Source organism: Lontra canadensis, unplaced genomic scaffold (genome assembly GCF_010015895.1).
Source record: "Lontra canadensis isolate GAN:19392208 unplaced genomic scaffold, GSC_riverotter_1.0 scaffold50, whole genome shotgun sequence".
In the NCBI taxonomy this organism is placed as follows: domain Eukaryota; kingdom Metazoa; phylum Chordata; class Mammalia; order Carnivora; family Mustelidae; genus Lontra; species Lontra canadensis.
Genome location: NW_022631044.1, coordinates 10170820 through 10194405, shown reverse-complemented (window position 1 = coordinate 10194405; position 23586 = coordinate 10170820). Strand labels below are relative to the sequence as shown.

General features: G+C 38.6%; 1 long non-coding RNA gene across 1 annotated transcript in view; it reads right to left on the bottom strand.

Moving 5' to 3' along the window:
• Nucleotides 1-23173, bottom strand: part of LOC116877228 — a 43616-nt gene extending 20443 nt beyond the window's left edge. Inside the window, exons 1-2 of the long non-coding RNA XR_004384584.1 lie at nt 23086-23173; nt 12073-12239 (exon numbers count right to left, since the gene is read on the bottom strand). This is a non-coding gene — a long non-coding RNA (uncharacterized LOC116877228). The remainder of the gene's footprint in view (nt 1-12072; nt 12240-23085) is intronic.
• Between the last annotated feature and the right edge of the window lie 413 nt (nt 23174-23586).

Below are 23586 nucleotides of genomic sequence, written 5' to 3'. Positions count from 1 at the left end.
AGGAGGAGTTGAATGGAAGGAAAAGCATCTTAACTGATAGCTCGTTTTACAAAGGCACATGGCCATGTGGACACATCATTAGGGACCCACATGCCCAAGGCTTTGGAAGGGGTCTGAACTTAAGCTTTACTAGTTCATGGTAAATCTGCTTCTACAAAGATCAATTATTGAGTGAAGGGGTGAATATGGTAGGCTTATTATGAGCATGACTCTGTTTAAATGGGTCTGTGTTTGATTTTTAACTTCACTTGTTAGTTTGTGACTGCGGGGAAATTAATTTCTCCATGCTTCTGCTTTTTAATCTGTGAAAAGGGATAATAATATCTAACACATAGGGCTGTTCTGAGTTACTGAAAGATAAATGTATAAAGCATGTAGTTTGGTAACTGACCAATGCTAATAAACAAAACCAATGCTTATGTGATAACGATGACGAAGATGATGACAGTGCTATATTGAATATGACAAGGTAGTCAGAGGATGTTGAGGGGTATAATGCTTTTTGATCCTATAATAAATGTTCTGCAAACAACTGGGATTTTAAAAATTCCTTTGGTTGACTTGGTTTAGTTTCCAAAGTCTTTCAAAATTCTACAATAAATGTTCCTATTCTACGCCCCTCTGTAAAACCTTTGTTTTTGCACAGGTAAAGGTTATAGCAGCAAGGAAAAGTTTAGGATGGAAAGAATATTCTGCCACCCACTGCTTGGCCCCATTTAGGGTAACTCCCTTACTCCTCAGTTTTGCCAGTGTTTCAAAATGGCTAGATGCCAGGCTCATACATTTAGGACCATTAGAAACCTCCAAAATACTTGTTCATTGACCCAGAGACTTCCCAACAGAAGTTCTTTAAAAGGGAAAGTTGCAAATAAACATACTTTTAAAAAAAAAAGATTTCATTCATTTGACAGAGAAAGATCACATGTAGGCAGAGAGGCGGGCAGAGAGAGGAAGGGAAGCAGGTTCTCCGCTGAGCAGGGAACCCGATGCGGGACTCGATCCCAGCACCCTGAGATCGTGACCTGAGCCGAAGGCAGAGGCTTTAACCCACTGAGCCACCCAGGTGCCCCTATATACTTTTCTATATGGAACATTCACAACTCATATACATATATATAAAGTAGTATATACATTTGTGTATACACACACACACACACACACGTGTACGTGCATTTCAGTGTCAAGCGGATAAGGAAGTTCAGTGTTTTGAGAAATGGAAGAGGTGATATTTATTACAAATATTCTGTCTCTAGAAGTAGAGATGAAAATGGAACGTGCAAAATGTAAACGACAAACAGGAATCCATCAACTGCTCTTGGAGACAACTGTGAAGACATGTGCAGGCTGTTGTAAAGCATTTGAAAACTTAAAATGTTAAGCCTTTCATTTAGGGATACAAATTGGGAGTATTATTAGCAGGACTACATGATTTCAGAGTAAGAGAGATGTTTTTCTCCTTTGTTTTACTAACTGCCTACATAGACTGGAATGTCCCTAAAAGTGATGGTTCTTGCAAGAGGTATTTGTTTTTGCAAGACATATTTGTATTTTTATTAAAGTATTTGTTAATGGGAGATTTTAAGACTAGACAGTAGGCAGGATAACCTGCATGTCTGAACTTCTCTTTCCCCTATGCTAGAAGAAAAGCTGTGAAAAGGACTTAGAGTATGTGAAATAATAGAAAATGTATATATTGACCTCTGTCCCCAGTTCCTAGCACAGAGCTCCTAAAAACCCTTGTAATTTCCTAAGTGATAGAGTATCTTTTGTACTCATGAGTCAATGATTGGTGGGCTCCAGGTGGGGGCTGGTCACCGGAAAGACCATGCCATGGTTAGAAACTTAGAACTTTCAGCCATATCCCCTACACTCCAGGAAGAGGAGGCTAAAAATTGAGGTGTTGATCAACCCTCCATACGTGATGATGCCTCCATAAAACCAAAAGTATGAGTTCCAGAGATTTTCCAGCTTGCTGAACACACTGTGGATGGAGGATGGAGGTTCTGGGGAGGGTGGCACCTGGCAAGGACTTGAAAGCTCTGAGCCCTACTCCCTATAGCTTGCCTTAGGCATCTCTTCCATCTGGATGTCACTTTGTATCCTTTATCATAGCTTTTTATAATAAACTGGTAAAGGTAATTTAGCTTTCTCCTGAGTTCTGTGAGTCACTGTAGCAAATTATCAAACCCAAGGAGTGTGACATGAGATTTACAGATGGTCAGTCAAAAGTACAGATGACCACTTGGGACTTGAGATCGGCATCCGAAGTGGGGGTAGGCAATCTTGTGGGACTGAGACCTTAACATGTGGGATCTGATATTAATTCCAAGTAGATAGTGTCAGAATTGAGTTTAATTGTGGAACACCCAGCTGGTGTCAGAGAATTGCCTGATGTGTGGGAAATCCACAAGTGAAGTGAAGTGAAGTGAAGTGTGGCAGTAGTGTGAGAGTAGAGGAAAAACACAGGGAGTATTTTTCCCATATTGGGTATTTTGGCCCAGTGCTGCATGAACTACATTGCAGGTTATGGTAGGGGGTGTCCCACAGTGGCATTATTCAAGACACAGTAATCAGCTTTGGAAATACTCTGTCATCCATACTGATTGCTTCATTTTGGCCTTATGGAGCCTGACCACATCTGGGAATATTCAGAATATATAAAGAACTCTTAAAACTCAATAATAAGGAAACAAACACCACAAAAAACTTTTAAATGTGAAAATATCTGAAAAGACACTTCACTGAGAAGATATAAAGATGTCAAACACAATGAAAATCTACATCATTAGCTATTAGGGAATGTCAATTAAAATCACAGTGAAATTCTGCTACCCTTATTAGAATGGCTAAAATATAAGACTGACCATACTAAGAATCAGCAAGAATACAGATCAACTAGAACTTCCATACATTGTTACATCGATATAATCGCTTTGGAAGACTTAGCAATTTCTTTAAAATTAACTATAAAGCTACCATCTGACCCAGCCATTCTCCTTCCAGGTATTAACCAAGAGAGATGAAGGTACAAAGAATTATATGCAAATTTTCACAGATTAGTAATAACCCCTACACTAGAAAAAATCCAAATGTCTCAACAGTAGAATGGATAAGGAAATTGCAGCATATTCATAAAATGGAATATAACAGTAATAAAAAGGAACAAACTATTGATACACACAGCATGCATGAATCCCAAAATAACTATGTTGAGCAAACAAAGCCAGAAAAAAGGAGTATACTGTATGATTCCATTTATAGAAAGTTATAGAAAATGCAAACTAAACTGACAGAAATCAGTGGTTAAGGATGGGAGTGAGAACAAGGGGGAGGAATTACAAAGAGGCATGAGGAAACCTTTTAAGGTTGATGGGTCTGTTCATCATCTTGATTTGGTGATGGTTTTTCAGGCTCTACATGAATCAAAACATATCAAATTATACACTTTAAATATAAGCCCTCTATTGTATGTCAATATCTGACATTAAAGGTGTAAAAAACAGCATATTTCCAAATTAACTTGCTCTGTTAAAAAAAAAAAAAAAAAGGAGGTACAACATATATAGTATTCACTCTCCTCTTAGCCAGATCCTATAAAAAGGCCCACAGCCACTCCAATACTACCCCAGACAGGGAGAGAATAAAGGAGCAAAAGTAGTAGTAGAAATAGACAGAAGTCTGAAATTATTGCAATTAAAATACAACTTCTAAAAAAACACATACCCTTTTGAATGTACTGTGAGGGCTTCTCCCAGGGCCTTAGAGGAAGCCACTTTGGAAGCGAGGGACTGATGGAGATGACAAGCGCTCCTAAGCACTCCTTGGATTTGGGGGAGGTGGGGTGGAGCATATAAATTCAGCAAAGGAACAGACTCCTCAGCTCCATGGGCTCAGAGCTATGGTCTGGATATTAAGGCACATGGCCTTGTTTTGAGGTCACAAACTAGTAGGGCATGAAGACATATCAATTACTCAAGGAATGGGGCAAGTTTTGAAAGGTCAATGATACCATCCTCTGGAGTTTATGCATGATTAGCCAGCACAGACCTGCACAGTCGCTCAAGAGATATATCCGTGCCCTTAGGCACAGGGCTGTAAGACAAGACTCACAGATACTATTACTGTGCGGCTGCTACTGCTACTATTTGCTGATTTGGGACTTGAGGCAGATCATATCATCTCTGGGTGCTGGTTTCAACACTAGTAAAATAGAGTAACAAGAATTACCCATTTGTGGAGTATACTAAGGTCTTACCACAGACATAATTTTTATTCTTGTTCTGAAATCTTGCTAATTCTTATTGTCTAATGTTCCTTCTGGGTGCTTCGTTGGCTCAGTTGGTTAAGTGTCTGTCTGCCTTGGGCTCAGTAATGATTCCAGGGTCCTGGTATCAAGCCCCGCATCAGGCTCCCTGAGCAGTGGGGAACCTGCTTCTCTGTCTCTCTGCCACTCTCCCTGCTTGTGCTCTCATTCTCTCTGTGTCACATAAATAAATAAAATCTTAAAAGAAATAAAGAAAGTTCCTTCTGCAGTTGGAAGAAACAGAAACAGGGAAGTGAAAGAGACTTAGGTAGCATAGGCAGGTGGCCCTGTGTAGGGCAGCTCTCCACAGGGCTTAGGCTGCTGACCTCTCTGAGCCTTAGGAGGAGACTGTCCTTGTTAAGGGTCATGAAACATAAGAATCATTTGCTTCAAATTAAATCCACCTCTGTCTAGAAGTTTTCTATTACATTTTCCCCAATTTTTTTTTAAGTTACCATTTATTAGGTGCTTACTTTGTGCGAGCCATATATGTACTTGTCAATTTTTCTCAACCTTGTCAATACTTTAGAATCACTCGGGAAGCTTTAAAAATTTAGCAAACAAAAAGTAAACTCAAAATGGATTAAAAACCTAAATGTGAGACCTGAAGCCATAAAATTCCTCAAAGAAAACATAGGTAGTAGTCTCTTGGACATAGGCCTTAGGGCAAGGGAAATAAAAGTAAAATTAAACTATTGGGACTACATCAAAATAAGAAGTTTCTGCCCAGCAAAGGAAACCATCATCAAAACAATAAGCAACTTACTGAATGGGAGAAGATATTTGAAAATGATATTATCTGTAAAGGGTTAACATCCAAAATATATAAGAACTTATACAACTCAATGCCAAAAAAGTCCAATTAATAAAATGGGCAGAGGACCTCAATAAATATTTTTTCTAAAGAAGACATACAAATGACTGACAGACACATGAGAAGATGTTCAATATCAGTAATTACCAAAGAAAGGCAAATCAAAACCACAATGAGATAACAGCTGGCACCTCTCAGAATAGCTAAAATCAAAAAGACAAGAAATAACAAGTGTTGACAAGGATGTGGAAAAAAAGGCCCTTCGTGCACTGTTCGTGGGAATGAAATTGGTGTAGTCATTGTAGAAAATAGCATGGAGATTGCTCAAAAAATTAAAAATAGAATTACCATATGATCCAGTAATTCCACTACTAGGTATTTACCCAAGGAAAATGAAAACATCAATTCAAAAAGATATATGTATTCCTATGTTTATTGCAGCATTATTTACAATAGGCATGTTATGGAAGGAATCCAAGTGTCCATCCACAGATGAATAAAGAAGTTGTGGTATATACATAAAATGGAATATTTCCTCGCCATAAAAAAGAATAAGATTTTGCCATTTGCAACAACATGACCTAAAGGGTATTATGCTAAGTGAAATAAGTCAGACAGAAAAAGACAAATACCATATAATTTCACTCATATGTGGAATTTAAGAAAACAAAGAAAAAAGAGATAAAAAAAACAGACTCTTCAATACATAGAACAAACTGGTGGTTGCCAGAGGGGAGGTCAGTGGGGGAATGATTGAAATAGATAAAGAGGATTAAGAGTACACTTATTGTGATGAGTGCTGAGCATGTATAGAATATATACAATTATTAAATCATTATATACCTGAGACCAATATAACACTGCATATTAATTACACTTCAATTTTTTGAAAATGTAAAATATATCAACCTGAAACCTACTGAAACTAAATCTCTAGGGGCGAGGCTTGAATATCTATAGTTTCTAAAAGCCCCACCATGATTCTAATGTGCAACGAGGGTTGAAATTCTTGGCACACTATACTACTTTACATATTTTAACTTCTTAAATACTTACACAAACCTGAGAGGGAGATCTTATGATTGTTATACGTGAATAAACCAAGGTTCAGAAAGGATTTTTCTCAAGATGAAATCACAGAGTTGTAATTCAAACCCAGATAGGTCTGACTTCACAGAACACTTTGCTATACCAGTTCCCAACTTTATATGCCTCTTAAGAAAGAACAGCCTTTTTCTTTTTTAAGATTTTATTTATTTAATTAACAGAGAGAGAGAGATCACAAGTAGGCAGAGAGGCAGGCAGAGAGAGAGGGAGAAACAGGCTTCCCTGAGCAGAGAGGCTGATACAGGGCTCAATCCCAGGACCCTGAGATCATGACCTGAGCAGAAGGCAGAGGCTTAACCCACTGAGCCACCCAAGTGGCTCCCAAAAGAACAACCCAAAAGAAATAAAGCATTTCCTGTGCTGTCCCAAAAGAACAACCTTTTAATGCAAACTTTTACAACTGGCAAAATGCAGTAATGAGCACAGTATCATGTAATTATTTTCACAGCAAATGTGACCTTAATTCTAATCCTATAAAAAACAATAGAGTAAAGCCATATTTGAATTTTGTTCTAAGTTGGAAGAGTCCTTTACATCCAACAAAATTTTTAATTATCTTTATAAAAGAGAAACTTTTTGGTGATGAACATCCTAAGTATCATCTAGGATTGGAATGTGTCCTATTTGATGTGGCCTTGGAGGCTCTGGATACAGGGTAATTAGCAGTAACTTAGAACACACTATACCTTAAGCCTACCCACTCTCCCTTTCACAATCCTACATCTTCCTTTTTCTTGGATTCATTGTTCACTTTGCTAAAGTACATTCTCAACTAATTATTTCAACAAAGATCTGTAGGAGGTAAAATTTCTGGACCTTTGGGTATACAAAAGAAATTTTATTTTATACTTCTACTTAAAACCTAGTTTTTCTCAGTATCATTTTCCCCCACATCTTTCAAGATACCATTCCATCATCTTCCAGCAGTGCTGTCAATGAGAAACCTGATGCCATGATTTGCATTCCTTTAAGCTTAACCTGTTTACCCCTTTGGAAGCTTTTAGGATTTGATCCTTATTCCTAGTTTTCTAAAATTTCACTATGACAAGTCTAGGTGTTGGTTCTACTTCATTCATCTTGGTTAACATTTTCAATTTGAAGATTTGTAGCTTTTCTTTTTCTCACTGAAATAGTTTGACATGCAATGTTACGTTAGTTTCAAGAGTACAACAGAGTGATTTGACAAGTCTATACCTTATACTATGCTCACCACAAGTGTAGCTACCATCTGTCACCATATGACATCGTTTACAATGCCTGACTATATGCCCTAGGCTGTACCTTTTATCACCAAGACTTTTTCATTCCATAACTGGAGACCTGTTTCTCCCATTCCCCTTCACCCAGTTTGCCCATCCTCTTAGCCCCTGACTTGTATCTTTCTTAAACTCTGAGCAATCTACTTTTATCGTTACTTTATTTTCTCCTCTACATGCTCTCCTTTCTCTTTTCTAGTGTTTCTATAAATGAATATTTAAATTTTCAGATCTATTTTGAAATGCACTGAAGGAGAATTCCTTGGCCTCAACCCGCCACTCACTAATTTATTCTTCAGCCACCTCTCTTCTATTAATAAACCTTCTACTGATTTATTTCAAAAACCAAAAATTTAATTTCCTAGATTTCAAACTGACTCTTTGATGTGGCTGAAGAATTCTTTCACAACACACTAAAAATACTAATTTCGTTTCCTCACCCAGAGTCCTTTTGTTTGCTGTATCAACTCTCTTGAGAGCTTAGTTCCATTTGTTGAATTCAGTGCCTTTTTTTTTTTTTTTAAGATTTTTACTTATTTGACAGAGTGAGAAAAAGAGAGAGAGCACAAGCAGGAAGAGCAGCAGGCAGAGGGAGAGGGCGAAGCAAGCTCCCCATTTATCAGAGTGCCCGACACAGGACTCAATCCCAGGACCCTAGGATCAGGACCTGAGCTGAAGGCAGATGCTTAACCAACTGAGCCACCCAGGTGCCCCAAATTCAGTGCTCTTCTTACATGGGGGTTAGTTTTCCATAAAATTTTGATGATTCATTTATCTCTTTATCTTTATATGTGCTAATTAATTAATACCTGATCAGTGGAGTAAATGTAAGATTGTGTGAATATTCTGTGCTCGAGTCTTTTGCCCAATTGCCTTAGTATCCTTGAATATAGTCTGAATCAGTTATCACTAAGATAGCTGTAAAATGGTGATTTTCAGGTCGCCTGGGTGGCTCAGTCAGTTAAGCATCCCACTCTTGATTTCAGCTCAGGTCTTGACCTCAGGGTCATGAGTACAAGTCCTATGTTGGACTCCACACTGGGCATACAGCCTACTTTCTTCTTTTTTTTTACTTTAAAAAAAAATTAAATTAACATATAATGTATTATTGGCTTCAGGGGTACAGGTCTGTGATTCATCAGTCTTATATAATATCAGTGCTCATTACAATACAAACCCTCCCCAGTGTCCATCACCCAGTAGAGCCTACTTTAAAAAAAAACAAACATAGAAGGGACACCTGTCTGGCTCAGTTGGTGGACCATGTGACTCTTGATCTCGGGGTTGTAAATTCGAGCCCCACATTGAATGTAGAGATAACCTTAAAATAAAATCTTAAAAAAAAAGTACCATAGAAAATAAATTTACGGGTTTATTAAAGGGAATTATTGCACTTGCTGGCTCCTTGGCCAAGAATTTGAACATTAAATGAGATCAAATCAGGTGAGATGAAAAAAAAAATACTGGTTGGTATTCAAGTTATTACAAATGTCCCATATGGGACTTATGGCAATAAATTCAAACTTATTCATTCATTTATATATTCAAATATTATCTTGATGGGCATTTATTATGAGCTAGGACTTTGCTATAGATTACTCATTTTTTTAAACTACTAATTTTCTATATTGAATCTGCACTAAACATAATTCACATCTTCTTTAGCTTTAGTTCTTAGCAGATGACATTGTAAAATTTCTTTAGATGCTGATGATTCCTCATTTAGTGTCTATTGAGACCTACCACATCCCAGGCATGGGGGATACAAACAAATGGATAAGGCCCCAGCCATCATGGAACTTGTATTTCAGTTGAGGGAGAAGCAGACGAGCAAAGAAGTAAAATAGCTGCAAACTGCAGTGAGTACTAAAAAGGGACACAAACAAGGATGGAAGGAGGATAATAATGGGGAAGAGGGCTTCATTTGGGTACTTAGGAGAGGTCTCTTTGCTTCACTGCTCTCTCCTTAGCATCTAGAACATGCCTGGAATGTAGCAGGCATTCAGTAAATGAATAAGGAGATAAATCACAAACTGAATCCAAAGGATGCTAATCATTCAAGGAGAAGGGCATTCCAGGCAGAGGAAACAGCATGAACAAAGACTCTGAAGCAACCTAAGTGTCCATCAATAGATAAATGGATAAAGAAGATGTAATACATATAGATATATATAGGATTATATTTAATGGAATATTACTCAGCCATAAAAAAGAATGAAATCGGGGCGCCTGGGTGGCTCAGTGGGTTAATACCTCTGCCTTTGGCTCAGGTCATGGTCTCAGGGTCCTGGGATCGAGCCCCACATCAGGCTGTCTGCTCAGCGGGTAGCCTGCTTCCTCTTCTCTCCCTGCCTGCCTCTCTGACTACTTGTAATCTCTGTCTATCAAATAAATAAATAAAATTTTTTAAAAAAGAATGAAATCTTGCCTTTCAGGATAAGAAGGATGGACCTAGAGAGTATTATGCTAAGTAAAATAGATCAGAGAAGGACAAATACCATATGACTTCACTTATATGTGGAATCTAAAAAACAAAACAAATGAACAAACAGAAACAGAATCATAAATACAGAGAATAAACTGGTGGCTGCCAGAGGGGAAGAGTTTAGGGGGATGGGTAAAGGGGATTAAGAGGTACAAACTTCCAGTTATAAAATAAGTAAGTTATGGGGATGAAAAGTACAGCATGATGAATACCACCAATAATATTATAATAATGTATTATAACTATACTTACCTTAGTGAGCATAGCTTAATGTGTATAGAATTGTCAAGTCACTATGTTATATGCCTGAAACTAATATAACATTGTATGTCAACTATACCTCAATAAAAAAAAAGTCCATTGAAAAAAAGTTTAAACATAAAATTGCAGTGTTATATGCAACTGATGAATTACTGAATACTATATCTGAAACTCATGATGTACTATATGTTGGCTAATTGAATTTAAATAGAGAAAATAAAAATAAAATTGTATTCCTTACCTCATTTTATGGATCAGCCACTGAAGTAGGAGGAACTAATGGCCTGAGTTGAGTATACATTATTTCTTCACCCTAACTGACCTTATCAGTATTTCTTCCACTATCAAAGGCAACAATCAGAGGGACCAAATAAACCTCAAACAGGACATATAAAACTATCATCCCATAATTATTTGGAGCCATCGAAGTGGGATAAAAACAGACTGAATTACTCAAGGACTGCAGGGTGACAACCAAATTTATCCAACTCTCCATCTTTTCTATCCTCCAACCTACAACTACAATAAGACAGAAACAAATTTGGAATTACTGTGATATTGTTATGGAGTAAAACTTATTATGAAAAATTCCCTATGTGTACAAATAGCTTAATGAAAGAGAAAATATTAGATGTGAACTAGTTCAAAAGGAATGAATAGTTTTTCTTTAAAAAATTCAAATCAGGTGTACTTTTCATTATTGCTCCATATTAAACAGTTAACATACATTATTTCATTTAATTCTCACAACTACCCTGGAGGTCCATTTTAATATTTCCATTTTATAAAGATGGCTTAGAGAAGAAGTCACTTACCTAAAGTCACACAAATGAAATTACCGTGATAATAATGGCAAAGTCAAGTCTGACTATTTTTTATTACTTTGGGTGTAGATATAACACCTTCAGTAATTACTTTATATTGGCATTATTTGAAAAATGGCTCATCAAGGATTCTAAATAAGTTGTTTAACTGGAATCATCTTGGTTTTTGGGGTGTCTGGGTGGCTCAGTGGGCTAAGCGTCTGTCTTCGGCTCAGGTCATGATTCCAGGGTCCTGGGACTGAGCCCCGCATCAGGCTCCCCACTCAGCAGAAAGCCTGTTTCTCCCTCTCCCTTTGCCTGTCTTTCTCCCGGCTTGTGTTCTGTCAAATACATAAATAAAATCTTTAAAAAATCATCCTGTTTTGAAAACAACCCCTTTATATTTTTAGAGCATTTGTCACAAAGTGCTTTCATTGGATTTTTACTATATCCTTTGAGGTAGGGGAACAGATGTGATAAGGAAATGGAGGCAAAGCACATGATTCTCTATGTTACAGCCTCTCTCTGTTCCTCTGTGACTTGTGTGCTTCCATGCCCGGGCCCCACACTTGAGTAAAAGTCCTTTGAGGGATGGGGTTCTGCCTATATTCTCTGTAGCCTGGTGCCAGCAACCCTGTGGGCACTCAGTCACTATCTTAAACAACTTTGGTGAGGTAAAAATGATTTACAGTAAACTGCACATATTTAAAGCGTTAAGTTCTGACATATGTACACATCTGTGAAACTAACACCACAATCAAGGCATTAAATATATCAAACATATCCATCACTCCCAAAAGTTTCCATGAGCATTTATGAATGAACAAAACCCAAATCTTTAGGGACCTAGGACGGTGCTGTGCTGCTTCTCTTACACTTGATGAAAGGCTATGCTTTTATATGTTATTTTGCCTATTGTATGCTGTTGTACATTTATGGAAAAGAACCTAATTGAAGATAAAACATTTTATTTGTAGAAGCCCGAAACATATACCACTTGAAGTACATACGGAGTCTGCCATTTGGGAATTAGAACATCCTACCTGCTTCCTGATGAATCACCAACTCAGTCCTTCCAGAGACTTTGTTCGGGTCCTGCTCTTGAATCCCAGGAGGCACCCAGGTTTGCTGTCTTTATGATTACTTCCCTTTTTGCTTTCCGCTTAGGCAATTTTAAGCAGTACTGCTGCCATTTTTTTCTGTTTATCTGCTGAGACTGATGGTGAAACTCTTAGGTTCCTGACCTAGACTGCCTGATTCTACTTCTTATAGGCTGTAGGGCTTTGGGCAGGTTACCTCTCTGCACAGAGCCTTGTAGTTTGACAGTACATCTTTGGTAAATGTTACATATAACTATTTTCTCTGAAAACTGGCTTATATACTATTCAGCCCACATGGCAGAAATGTCCAAAACTCCTGCCTCACAAGAGAATGATCCTCCCTTCCTCCCACAGGATCCCTCCTTCCCTTCCTCCTACCTCTAGTTTTTATGTCTGTACCTTTTAAGAGACTAGTCCATTAAAAGCAGAATTCTAACCAATAATAGAATTATGTAATTTAGAAAACACCTACTGGGACTCAGTTGGCTAAGTGTCTGATTCTTGATTTCCACTCAGGCCATGATCTCAGAGTTGTGAGATCAAGCCCTAAGTCAGGTGTGGAGCCCATTTAAGATTCTCTCTCTCCCTCTGCCTCTCCTCCCCCACCCCCCTTCTCTCTCTTCCTTCCTAAGAAAAAAAAATTACTAAAATTGGTTCCACTTCTCTATTTCTCTCTGGAACCAAGGAGTATTTTAAGTCTAACCTACATGAAAGGGACTATAAATATCTTTTTTAGCAAATATATGTGTGTGTATTTGTATCCATACACACACCACACACACACACACACACACACTATATACCTATATAGTACATATATTTAATGTGTATATACATATATGTATAAATGTATATGTATATGAACACTCACAGATAAAAAACAAATCTTATTACTTAAAGCAGACAACCAAAATCTGATATCCAATAGTCTTTAGTGAGTTACTGACTTTTGATGACATTTTCACTGTACATAAAGATGTTAGCTAGCATAATCTCTCCCAATGTAATAGCTAATAAAGACACATTAATGAAGCAGTCATATCAAGTGTTTTATGTATGTATGTATGTATTACTTTTGAAGTTTAGTTTTTTAGTAATCTCTACATCCAATACGGGTCTCACACTCACGACCACCAAGATCAAGAGTCACATGCTCTTTCTATTGAGCCAGTCAGGTGCCTAGTCATATCAAATACTTTAAACTGTCCTTGAAAGGGGGGACACCAAGAGCTCATTAACTCCCCCATTGTTCATAGGATAAAGCTACTTTCTCTTTGCACCTCCTTTCCTGTGATCAAAATTCTTCCAAAGCACTGCCTATATTTAATTTCTAGTGATTCTCCTTTCTCTCTTGAGCTCACTCCAATCAGGTCTTCCTCCTACTGTCATCAAAACTGCACTTACCAAAATCACCAATGACTTCCGTGCAGTCAAATCTAAAGGATAAATCTCATTTCTTACTTCATTCTATTAGTTGTTCTTTTCTTCCTGAAATACCAAGATACCCTCCCCCCGCCCCCCGCAGTTTTTCTCCTATCTCAATGTCCTTTTCTTCTCTGCATTCTTTGTAGAGTTCTCCTTTATCTTCCCAACCTTTAAAAAGTAGATATCCTCTTCTCTTCCCAATCTATATACACACACATTGTTGGAGTTCTCATCCAGACCATAACTTTAGTATATGCGCTGCCGAAGCGAGCACCAGACCATAACTTTAAATACCTATATGCTATTGCCTGCTAAATTCATATTTCTAGCCCAACTCCCACCCAAACTCCAGACACGTTTACATGTCCAATAGGCTATATAATATCGCCACTGAGATATCTGTAGGCACCTCAACAAGCCCAAAACTAAACCACTAACCTTCTGCCCCCTTAGTCCAAACCCACATAATCTCATGTTCCCGCCACTCAGTTTTTTACCTAGTGAAGTGATATTTTTAAAATGTAAATTTGAGGGCACCTGGGTGGCTCAGTCAGTTAAGCGTCTGCCTTTGGCTCAGGTCATGATCCCAGGGTCCTGGGATGGAGTCCTCCATCAGGCTCTCTGCTAAGCAGGGAGCCTGCTTCACCCTCTCTCTTTCTCCCTCTCAAATAAATTTTTTTAAAAATGTAAATTCGATTGTTACTTTTCTGCTTCAAACTATTCTATAGCTTCCCATTTTACTCAGAATGAAAAGTCTTTAATTGTGACCTATAAGCCCGAATCCGATCTGTCTCTACAACCACCATCTATATCAACTCTCTGATTTCATTTCCCATTGCTGTCCTTGCTCACCCCACTCTATCTGCAATGGTGTCCTTGCTATTCCTTACCCACACCAAGCATATTCTCATGGCCTTTATACTTTGAATATTTTCCAGATATTCATATGTTATTCTCTAACTTCCTTTATCAGCTAGGCTTTTCCTAAATATCCCAAATAAAATAAATCCTCTCATCTCTTTCAGTCCCCTATCCTGATTTATAACACTAAAAAAAAAAAAAAACACACTTTCTTGGGGCACCTGGATGGCCCAGTTGATTAACCATCTGCCTTAGGCTCAGGTCATGATCCCAGGGTCCTGGAATCAAGACCTGTGTCAGGCTCTCTGCTCAGTGAGGGGACTGCTTCTCCTCTCCCTCTGCCTGCCACTTCCCTGCTTGTACTCTCTGTCTCTGTCAAATAAATAAATAAAATCTTTTAAAAAACCCAACAACTTTATTTTGAAACATTGTAGATTCATAGACAGTTGTAAGAAATAATACAGATAGATTATGCATATTCTTTACTCAGTTTCCTCCAATGGTCACATTTTATAAAGCTATAGTACAGTATCCCGACTGGATACTGACATTGATACAGAACATTTCCACAGTTCCATCACCACAGGGCTTTTGTCACTCTTTTAGAGCCACACCCACTTCCCTCCAACCTCCACCCCAGCTGTAACCCCTGGCAACCACTAATCTGTTCTCCATTTCTATAGTTTTGTTATTTCAAGAATGTTATATAAATGGAATTATACAGTATTAACCTTTCGGGGTTGCCTTTTTCTAGTCAGCACAATTCTCTGGAGATTCATCCAAGTTGTTGTGTCATAGCATTTTTTTTTACCACCTAACATATATATTTATTGCTAAGTTCCCTGACAGCAGGGAATCCGTTTTGCACATTATACCCTTAATGTAGACATAGTATAAATATTTGTTGAATAAATGAAGTCCAAACTCTTTAACATAGCCTAAAAGACCCCAAATGAAGCATGCTCACCTTTGCAATCTCATCTGGCACGTCCATGACACCCCCTACTCTGCTACCCGAATCCCATACAGACCTCATTTATGGCGAGATCGCCTATACACTCTTGTTTTATCACATTTGCTGTTTAGAACAGTGGGTTCTCAAACTTTGGTGTACATGAGAATCACTTGGATGGTCAGGTTTTGGTTTTTGTTTTAAGATTTTACTTTTTGGGTGCCTGGGTGGCTCAGTGGGTTAAGCCGCTGCCTTCGGCTCAGGTCATGATCTCAGGGTCGTGGGATCGAGTCCCGCATCGGACTCTCTGCTCAGCAGGGAGCCTGCTTCCCTCTCTCTCTGCCTGCCTCTCTGTCTACTTGTGATTTCTGTCTGTCAAATAAATAAATAAAATCTTAAAAAAAAAAGATTTTACTTTTTATTTACTTATTTGAGAGGGAATGAGTGTGTGTGTGTGTGAGAGAGAGAGTGAGAAAGTGAGAGAGCAGGCAGGGGTAGGGACAGAGGGAGAGGGAGACAATCTCAAGTAGACTCCACATTGAGGATGGAGCCTGATGGGGCACTTGATCTCAGGACCAGGAGATTATGACCTAAACTGAAACCAAGAGTCGGAGGCTTAACCAACTGAGCCACCCAGGTGCCCTAGATGGTCAAGCTTATTAAAACACAGATTGTTGGGGCACCTGGGTGGCTCAGTGGAGTAAAGCCTCTGCCTTCAGCTCAGGTCATGATCCCAGAGTCCTGGGATCGAGCTCCGCATCGGGCTCCCTGCTCGAGGCGAGCCTGCTTCCTCCTCTCTCTCTGCCTGCCTCTCTGCCTACTTGTGATCTTTGTCTGTCAAATAAATAAATAAAAATCTTTAAAAAAAAAAACACAGATTGTTAGCTTTTACCCCAAGTTTTTGATTAAGTAGATCTGTGATAGGGCCTAAGAACCTGAATTTTTGACAAGTTCCCAGGTGAATGTTGATGTTGCTGGTCCATGAACCAATAACACTTTGAAAATCCCTGTTAGAACATTTTTTATTTCCCTCCCCCATTCACTTGCCTAATATTTTACTTAACCTTCAGTCCTTCTTTCACCCCAGAACAGGGTGTTCCCTGGCACACTGTACTTACCCTATCACATCACTTATCTCACGATATTACAGTATCCTATTTATGTGTGCTTCTCTACTACCAGCCTGTATCCTCAGCACCTCGCACTGTTTGACACAGAGTAGGCACTCAATGTGTATGATGACTGAATAGGTTACTTAATCTGGGTACTTTAAAAAAGAATCGACTGAAACAGTACCATCATAGTCAGAGGATATTTAGAAGGAAAGGAGTCTATGTGGTAGAAATAAAAACATCAAGGATCCGTTCAATTCTTGGAACACTGAAAAAAAATTTTTAAACATTAAAAAAAAAAAGGATCCCTTCATTGATAAGTTGAAGGAAAAATACAGCAATTTTTTAAGTTAAGATTTTCTAGGAACTATTAGTGCTTATTGCAATTCTTTTCAACTAAAACATCACACACTGAAATAATGACTGATGACAAAGCTCAGCATGCAAGTTAATGGGCCATCTGGGTGGCTCAGTATGTTGAGCACTGAGTGTCTGACTCTTGGTTTTGGCTCAGGTTATGATCTGAGGATCCTGGGATGGAGTCCTACTCTAGGCTCCAAGCTCTGGGCTCAGCACAAAGTCTGCTTAAGATTTTCCCTCTTTGTCTTCCACTCTCCCCACTCTCTCTCTCTTTCTCAAATAAATAAGCAAAATCTTAGGGGAAAAAAAAAAAGAGAATACAAGTTAAGATATTTTACCCATTACTTTTTCAATAATCATTTCAAAATCTATTTTGTTCTTCTAAAAATGTACTTCTTTGCCTTCAGACTAAACATCCCAAATCACAGGACTATCTAACACAGCCAGGACTTCAAAGAAGTCTTTCACTGACCCCCAGAGCTGGCCAGTTGTTGAAATCTGAACATATTTGCTTGCATAGGTCTGTAAATCATTACCTGAAATTCCAAAATCCAGATAAGCTTTAGAAACCTAAAGTTTTTCACAAGGCTAAGGCAAACTCATTTAGCAGCAAATCTGACCTGATATATAATCTATATATATGCAGATATTATATAGATTATATAGCCTTTATTTTATCATACTTAGGGTTAATACTAATGCATTCTTATTGGCATGAATATTAATATGTTTCATTATAAGATGCTACTCCACACCCACTGAGGTATTACAGAAAATATGGTATGTGCATTATATTCCTGTCTAAAATCCTAATAATTCTGAGTTCTGAAACACATCTGGCCCAAGGGTTTTAGATAAAGGAGAATGCCTATATTAAGTATGAGATATCGATTTCTCTTACTCTCTATTTTTTTATCTACTATATGCAAAATATGTACCCAAATAATACCCTATATTTATTATTTTGTATCTGAAAAAGTAGTCTTATTGAAAAGTGCTTTCCTTGTTTTATCTGTTTTAATATCAGCTAAACATTGTTGAAAACTCCATGTTTCTTATTCATATGTGAGACTTTTTAAATCAGTTTACAGGAAATGCTATACTTCTTGGGATCCTTATGGCTCATTTCCATCAGATGAATCATCATCATCCTCACATGAGTCATAAGCAGAACAATTTAAAGTATAGAACTAAAAAATATATTTAGTAGGAACACTATTTCAAAATGCATTTAAAAGACTAATTCACATTTACAAACCACTGACATCTAGCAGTCTCAGCTGATGAAAGTAAAATTTTTATAGATTAAGATGTAAAGGGAACAGCAGTAAACATATTATCATTATAAAGAGCAAAAAACAACTAAAATATATGTGGGAATGAACTGAACAAGAAATGTGCAGGATTTTTAAAAATATTTTATTTATTTATTTGACAGAGAGAGACTCAGCAAGAGAGGGAACACAAGCAGGGGGAGTGGGAGAGGGACAGGGAGAAGCAGGTTTCCCACTGAGCAGGGAGCCTGATGTGGGGCTTTATCCCAGGACCCTGGGATCATGACCTGAGCTGAATGCAGACGCTCAACGACTGAGCCACCCAGGTGCCCTGAAATGTGCAGGACTTATGTAAAGAAAATGCTACTGGGAAACCAAAAGAAAATGGGTAAATCAAGGGGCCATGTTTTTAGATGGCATAATTGGTTTCAAAAGGAAAAGTAATCAGGTGAATTTAAAGTGAAAGAAGTTTATTTGAAGGAAGAGAGATACCTTGTATAAATCCCCAAGAGCAGAAAGGGTAACAAGGTCTTAGTAGGGGCAAACCAGGCCATGGAAAGCCCCAGAATCCCAGGCAGCTGCCCTGACACCCTCTTCCGGCTTCTTAGCTCTGCTTCTCTCCTGACTGCCTCTCAGGGCCCACTTTCTTTACGATACCTATCTGTGGGTCAAACCTCTCTCCCTGCTTTACCTTTGTGTCATCATTTTCTAGGTCAAGAGACCAGGTAAGACTAATTGCAAATTTCTGGGAGAAACAATCTGATTGGACCAGCTTTCTACCAACCTGCTAGTCTAATCAGCTATAGCAGAGGAGGGGAGGGTCAAGTAGGCATCTACTCATTAATAGAAGATAAAGATGCATACTGGGATATGAGGGAGTAGTACGGACAAGCTGAAGGGCATGTCTGTTACAGATGAGCAGATTCCATATTGTGGAGAGGCAATATGACATAGAGGTAAAGAGCACAGGCTCTGTTTCCTGACCTCAACAAGTAATCTATGCATGAATTTCCTCATCTGTAAAATGAGGATGGTAACAATCGAGTTCTGTAGATTAAAAAACACAAACAGCACTAAAAAAAAACCTACAGAGTTATTTTTATAATATGCCCATTTTCCCTAAATTAATCCAAAAAATTAATGCAATTTCAATCAAAATCACAACTCTTCTAATTTGATAAAGTAAGTTTAAAGTCACTATAAAAGAGACAATGAAACACTGTATCTATGGCAAGGATGACACAGAGTAGAATGGGAAGAGAACATAGACTGATGCAAGTTACTGGTAATGTTGTAGTTCTTAGGCTGGCGTTTTGCTTCATGTTATTTTTTTTTTAAGACTTTATTTATTTATTTGACAGAGAGAGATCACAAGTAGGCAGAGAGGCAGGCAGAGAGAGAGGAGGAAGCAGGCTCTCTGCTGAGCAGAGAGCCCGATGCGGGACTTGATCCCAGGACCCTGAGATCATGACCTGAGTCGAAGGCAGAGGCTTAACCCACTGAGTCACCCAGGCGCCCCTCAAATAAATAAACAAAATCTTTAAAAAAAAAATCCCATCACCTTAAACTTCTACTTGTTTTACTTACTTATGGGTTCTGATTCTGATTAATTCTACATATACTGAGTTTTTACATAGTACAAAATTGTGCATAATTTTATGGTATACACTTTATATAACCTTACCACATATTTTTTCTTGTATTCCTAGTTATCTTTATATTTAGTGTACAAATCATGTCAGGAGAGTCCATTCTCCTCTACTCCACTTCCCTCTCCCCCTTCTAAGTAAGTTTCATTGAAAGTTATGACCAGGAAAAAAAAAAGAAAGAAAGAAAGAAAGAAAGAAAGCTATGACCAGGGACTCCTGGGTGGCTCATCCAGTTAAGTCTCTGCCTTTGGCTCAGGTCATGATCCTAGGATTCTGGAATCAGTGCACATCAAGCTCCTTGCTCAGCAGGGAGCCTGCTTCTCCCTCTGCCTGCCATTCCCCCTGCTTGTGCCCTCACTCTCTCCTCTGTCTCTCTGACAAATAAACAAATAAAATCTTAAAAAAAAAAAAAAAACAGTTATGACCATTTACAGTTGTCTCTTGAACAACACAGGAATTAGGGGCACCAACCCCTCCCAAGTAGAAAATCCACACGTAACTCTTGACTTCCCCAAAACTTTGTTATTATTATTATTTAAGTAGGCTCCATGTCCAGTGTGGAGCCCAACAGAGGGCCTGAATTCACCACCCTGAGATCAAGACGTGAGCTGAGGTCAAAAGTTGGATACCTAACAAATTGAGCCACCCAGGCACCCCAAAAAACTTTATTAATAATAAACTGACTATCCTTACTGACAACATAAACTGTTAACACATATTTTGTACAATAAAGTAAGCCAGAGAAAAATATTAAGAAAATCATAAGGAAAATACATTTACAATACTATACTGTATCAAAAAAAATCCACATATAAGTGGATGGAAGCAGTTCAAATCTGTGTTATTCAAGGGTCAACTGTACTTTCTCAAATGAATTTTAGTATCATTTTCTTAAGATCTATTTTTTTTGCATTTTAATTTAAACTTTTGACATACAAATAACTTAGAGATGAATTGTATTCTTTGCTATGTTAGTCCATCTGACATATGTTCTTCCTTTTTGTAAGACTTTTCTCTCCTTCAGCAAATGACCAACATAGGCCATATTAAAAAATGGTAATAATGGGGCACTTGGGTGGCTCAGTGGGTTAAGCCTCTGCCTTCAGCTCAGGTCATGATCTCAGGGTCCTGGGATGGAGCCCTGTATTGGGCCCTCTGCTCAGCAGGGAGACTGCTTCCTTCTCTCTCTCTCTCTCTCTGCCTGCCTCTCTGACTACTTCTGATCTCTGTCAAATAAATGAAGTCTTTAAAATAAAACAATACCCGTAGTTGAATTCTCTAAACTGAACCCCCACCATGTCTATAAGGTGGAAGATGTAGCTGCGTTTAAGAAAAAAAAAAAATGGTAATAATGTGTGGCTTAGTTGGTTAAGCATCTGCCTTCAACTCAGGTCATGATCCTGGGATCCTGGGATTGTGCCCCACATTGGGCTCCCTACTCAGTGGGGAGCCTGCTTCTCCCACTACCCCTCCCCCCACTGCTTGTGCTCTCTCAAGCTCTCTCTCTATCTGAAATAAATAAATAAATCTTTAAAAATATGGTAATATTTGTAATTACATTTCATTCAAAGGTTAATATTCCTGATATACAAAAACACTTGTAATTTTTAAATGTAAATACTTCAGTTTTAAACCAGTAGTAGTTGACGAGCAATGCACAAAAACAGAGCCAATAAATATACGAATGATGTTGTTTTATAGTCAATAAAAATGTAAATTAAAACAAGATGACAAAGATGATAAAAATGTTCAAAAGGTGATAAAGATCTCAAAGCCTAACAGTACTGAAGATTAGCAAGAAGTTGAAGACACAGGTAGAAAAGTAATAAATATATTTCATGGGGAGAGTCTGGTAACATCATCTAGACTCTTCTTATAAGAGTGTATTCCTTGAGGCGCATGGGTGGCTCAGTGGGTTAAAGCCGCCTTCTGCCTTCGGCTCAGGTCATGATCTCAGGGTCCTCGAATCAAGTCCCGCATCCCGCTCTCTGCTCAGCAGGGAGCCTGCTTCCACCTCTTTCTCTATCTGCCTGCTTCTCTGCCTACTTGTGATCTCTGCCTGTCAAATAAATAAATAAAATCTTTAAAAAAAAAAAGAGTGTATTTCTTTCATCCAGTAATGATATTTCCATGAATTTATTATAAGGAAATAATCAGAAATATGTACAGATTTATCTATGAGAATAATTATCTAGCAGAGTTTTTAAAATGAGTATTATTCTTTTTTTAAGTTTTTATTTAAATTCTAGTTATTTAACATTTAGGGTAATACTGGTTTCAGAAGCAGAATTTAGTGATTCATCACTTACATAGAACACCCAGTACAAGGGCACCTGGGTGAGGAACCTGGGTAGCTCAGTAGGTTAAACTGCTGCCTTTAGCTCTGGTCGTGATCCCAGCGTCCTGGGATGGAGCCCCATATATTGGACTCCCCACTGAGCGAGTACCCTGCTTCTCCCTCTCTCACTATCTCTGTCATAAACGAATCTCTAAAAACAACAATAACAACAAAAACAAGGGCACCTGGGTGGCTTAGTCAGTTAGCAGCACACCCCTGATTTCCGATCAGGATCAGGCCATGATCCCAGGGTAGTGAGATCAAGCCCCTCATGGTACTCCGTGCTGAGCACGGAGTCTGCTTTGGATTTTCTCTCTCTCTCTTTCTCTCTCTGCTCCTATCCTGCTTGCACACACACACTCTCTCTCAAAATTAATAAATAAATATTTAACACCCAGTACTCATCACAAGTCCCCTGCTTAATACCCATCACCCATTTTGCCCATCCCCCATCTACTTCCTTCCAGCAGCCTTCAGTTTGTTCTCTACAGATAAGAGTCTCTTATGGTTTGCCTCTCTCTTCTTTTTTTCTCTCCTTCTCCTTTCTTTGTTCATCTGTTTTGATTCTTAAATTCCTTATGAGTGAAATCATATGGCATGTCTTTCTCTTATTTTCTTTAGCATAATACACTCTAGCTCCATCCACATCATTACGAATGGCGAGATTTCATTCCTTTTGATGACATCTCCTATTATTTGTACATGTGAAAAACTGTAAAAAAACTGTAAATACCCTAAAAGTCCAACAATTTAGGGACTGGTTGAACAAATTATATCCATACAGCCATTAAAAATGATTATTTAAATTTACCCGGAACGCTATGAGACACTTCTGTCTTTAAAAACAAAACAAAACAAAACTTTATGTGCCTAGGTGAAGTCTCCCAATTTTAAATAGCAGGGTGTTAATACTGTTATTTCTGGGTGATGAGATTGTGGGTGAGTGGTGAGTTCAACTTTCTTTTATAAACATTTATGTACTTACTATCAGTTTTGCAAGGAGCAGGCACTTTTTTGAAAGCAGTTTTCTTCTTACCATCATAAAATACAAGGAAACTATTACTTTGAGGGGCGCGGGGGGGGGGGGGGGGCGGACGCGGGGGGGGGTGGGGGGGCGGGCACGGGGCGAGGACCTGCAGGGGCGGGGCGGGGTGAAAAGGCTCGTGAACGCGGGAGCCTCGCCTGCGGCTCCGCCTCAGCACGCAGACCGGAAACACGCCACGCGGGACCTTGGGAATTCTGGGTAATGCACGGAGGCCGCATTACTTCACGAGAACTTACCATTTGAAAGAAAAACTAATACCGCTTTCCTTTAACACAGCATCTGCTATTGACTTAAGCCGGTGTAGGGACTTTCTATCCAGAGAGGCGAACGGGGAAAAGTATGAAGAGGGAAAGGTGTTTTCTTGAAAGTGAAAAACCCTTCCTCACTTCCCACCCTTCCCCCACCACCCGCTTTCCCTCCCTCGGGAGGGGCCTCAAGGCC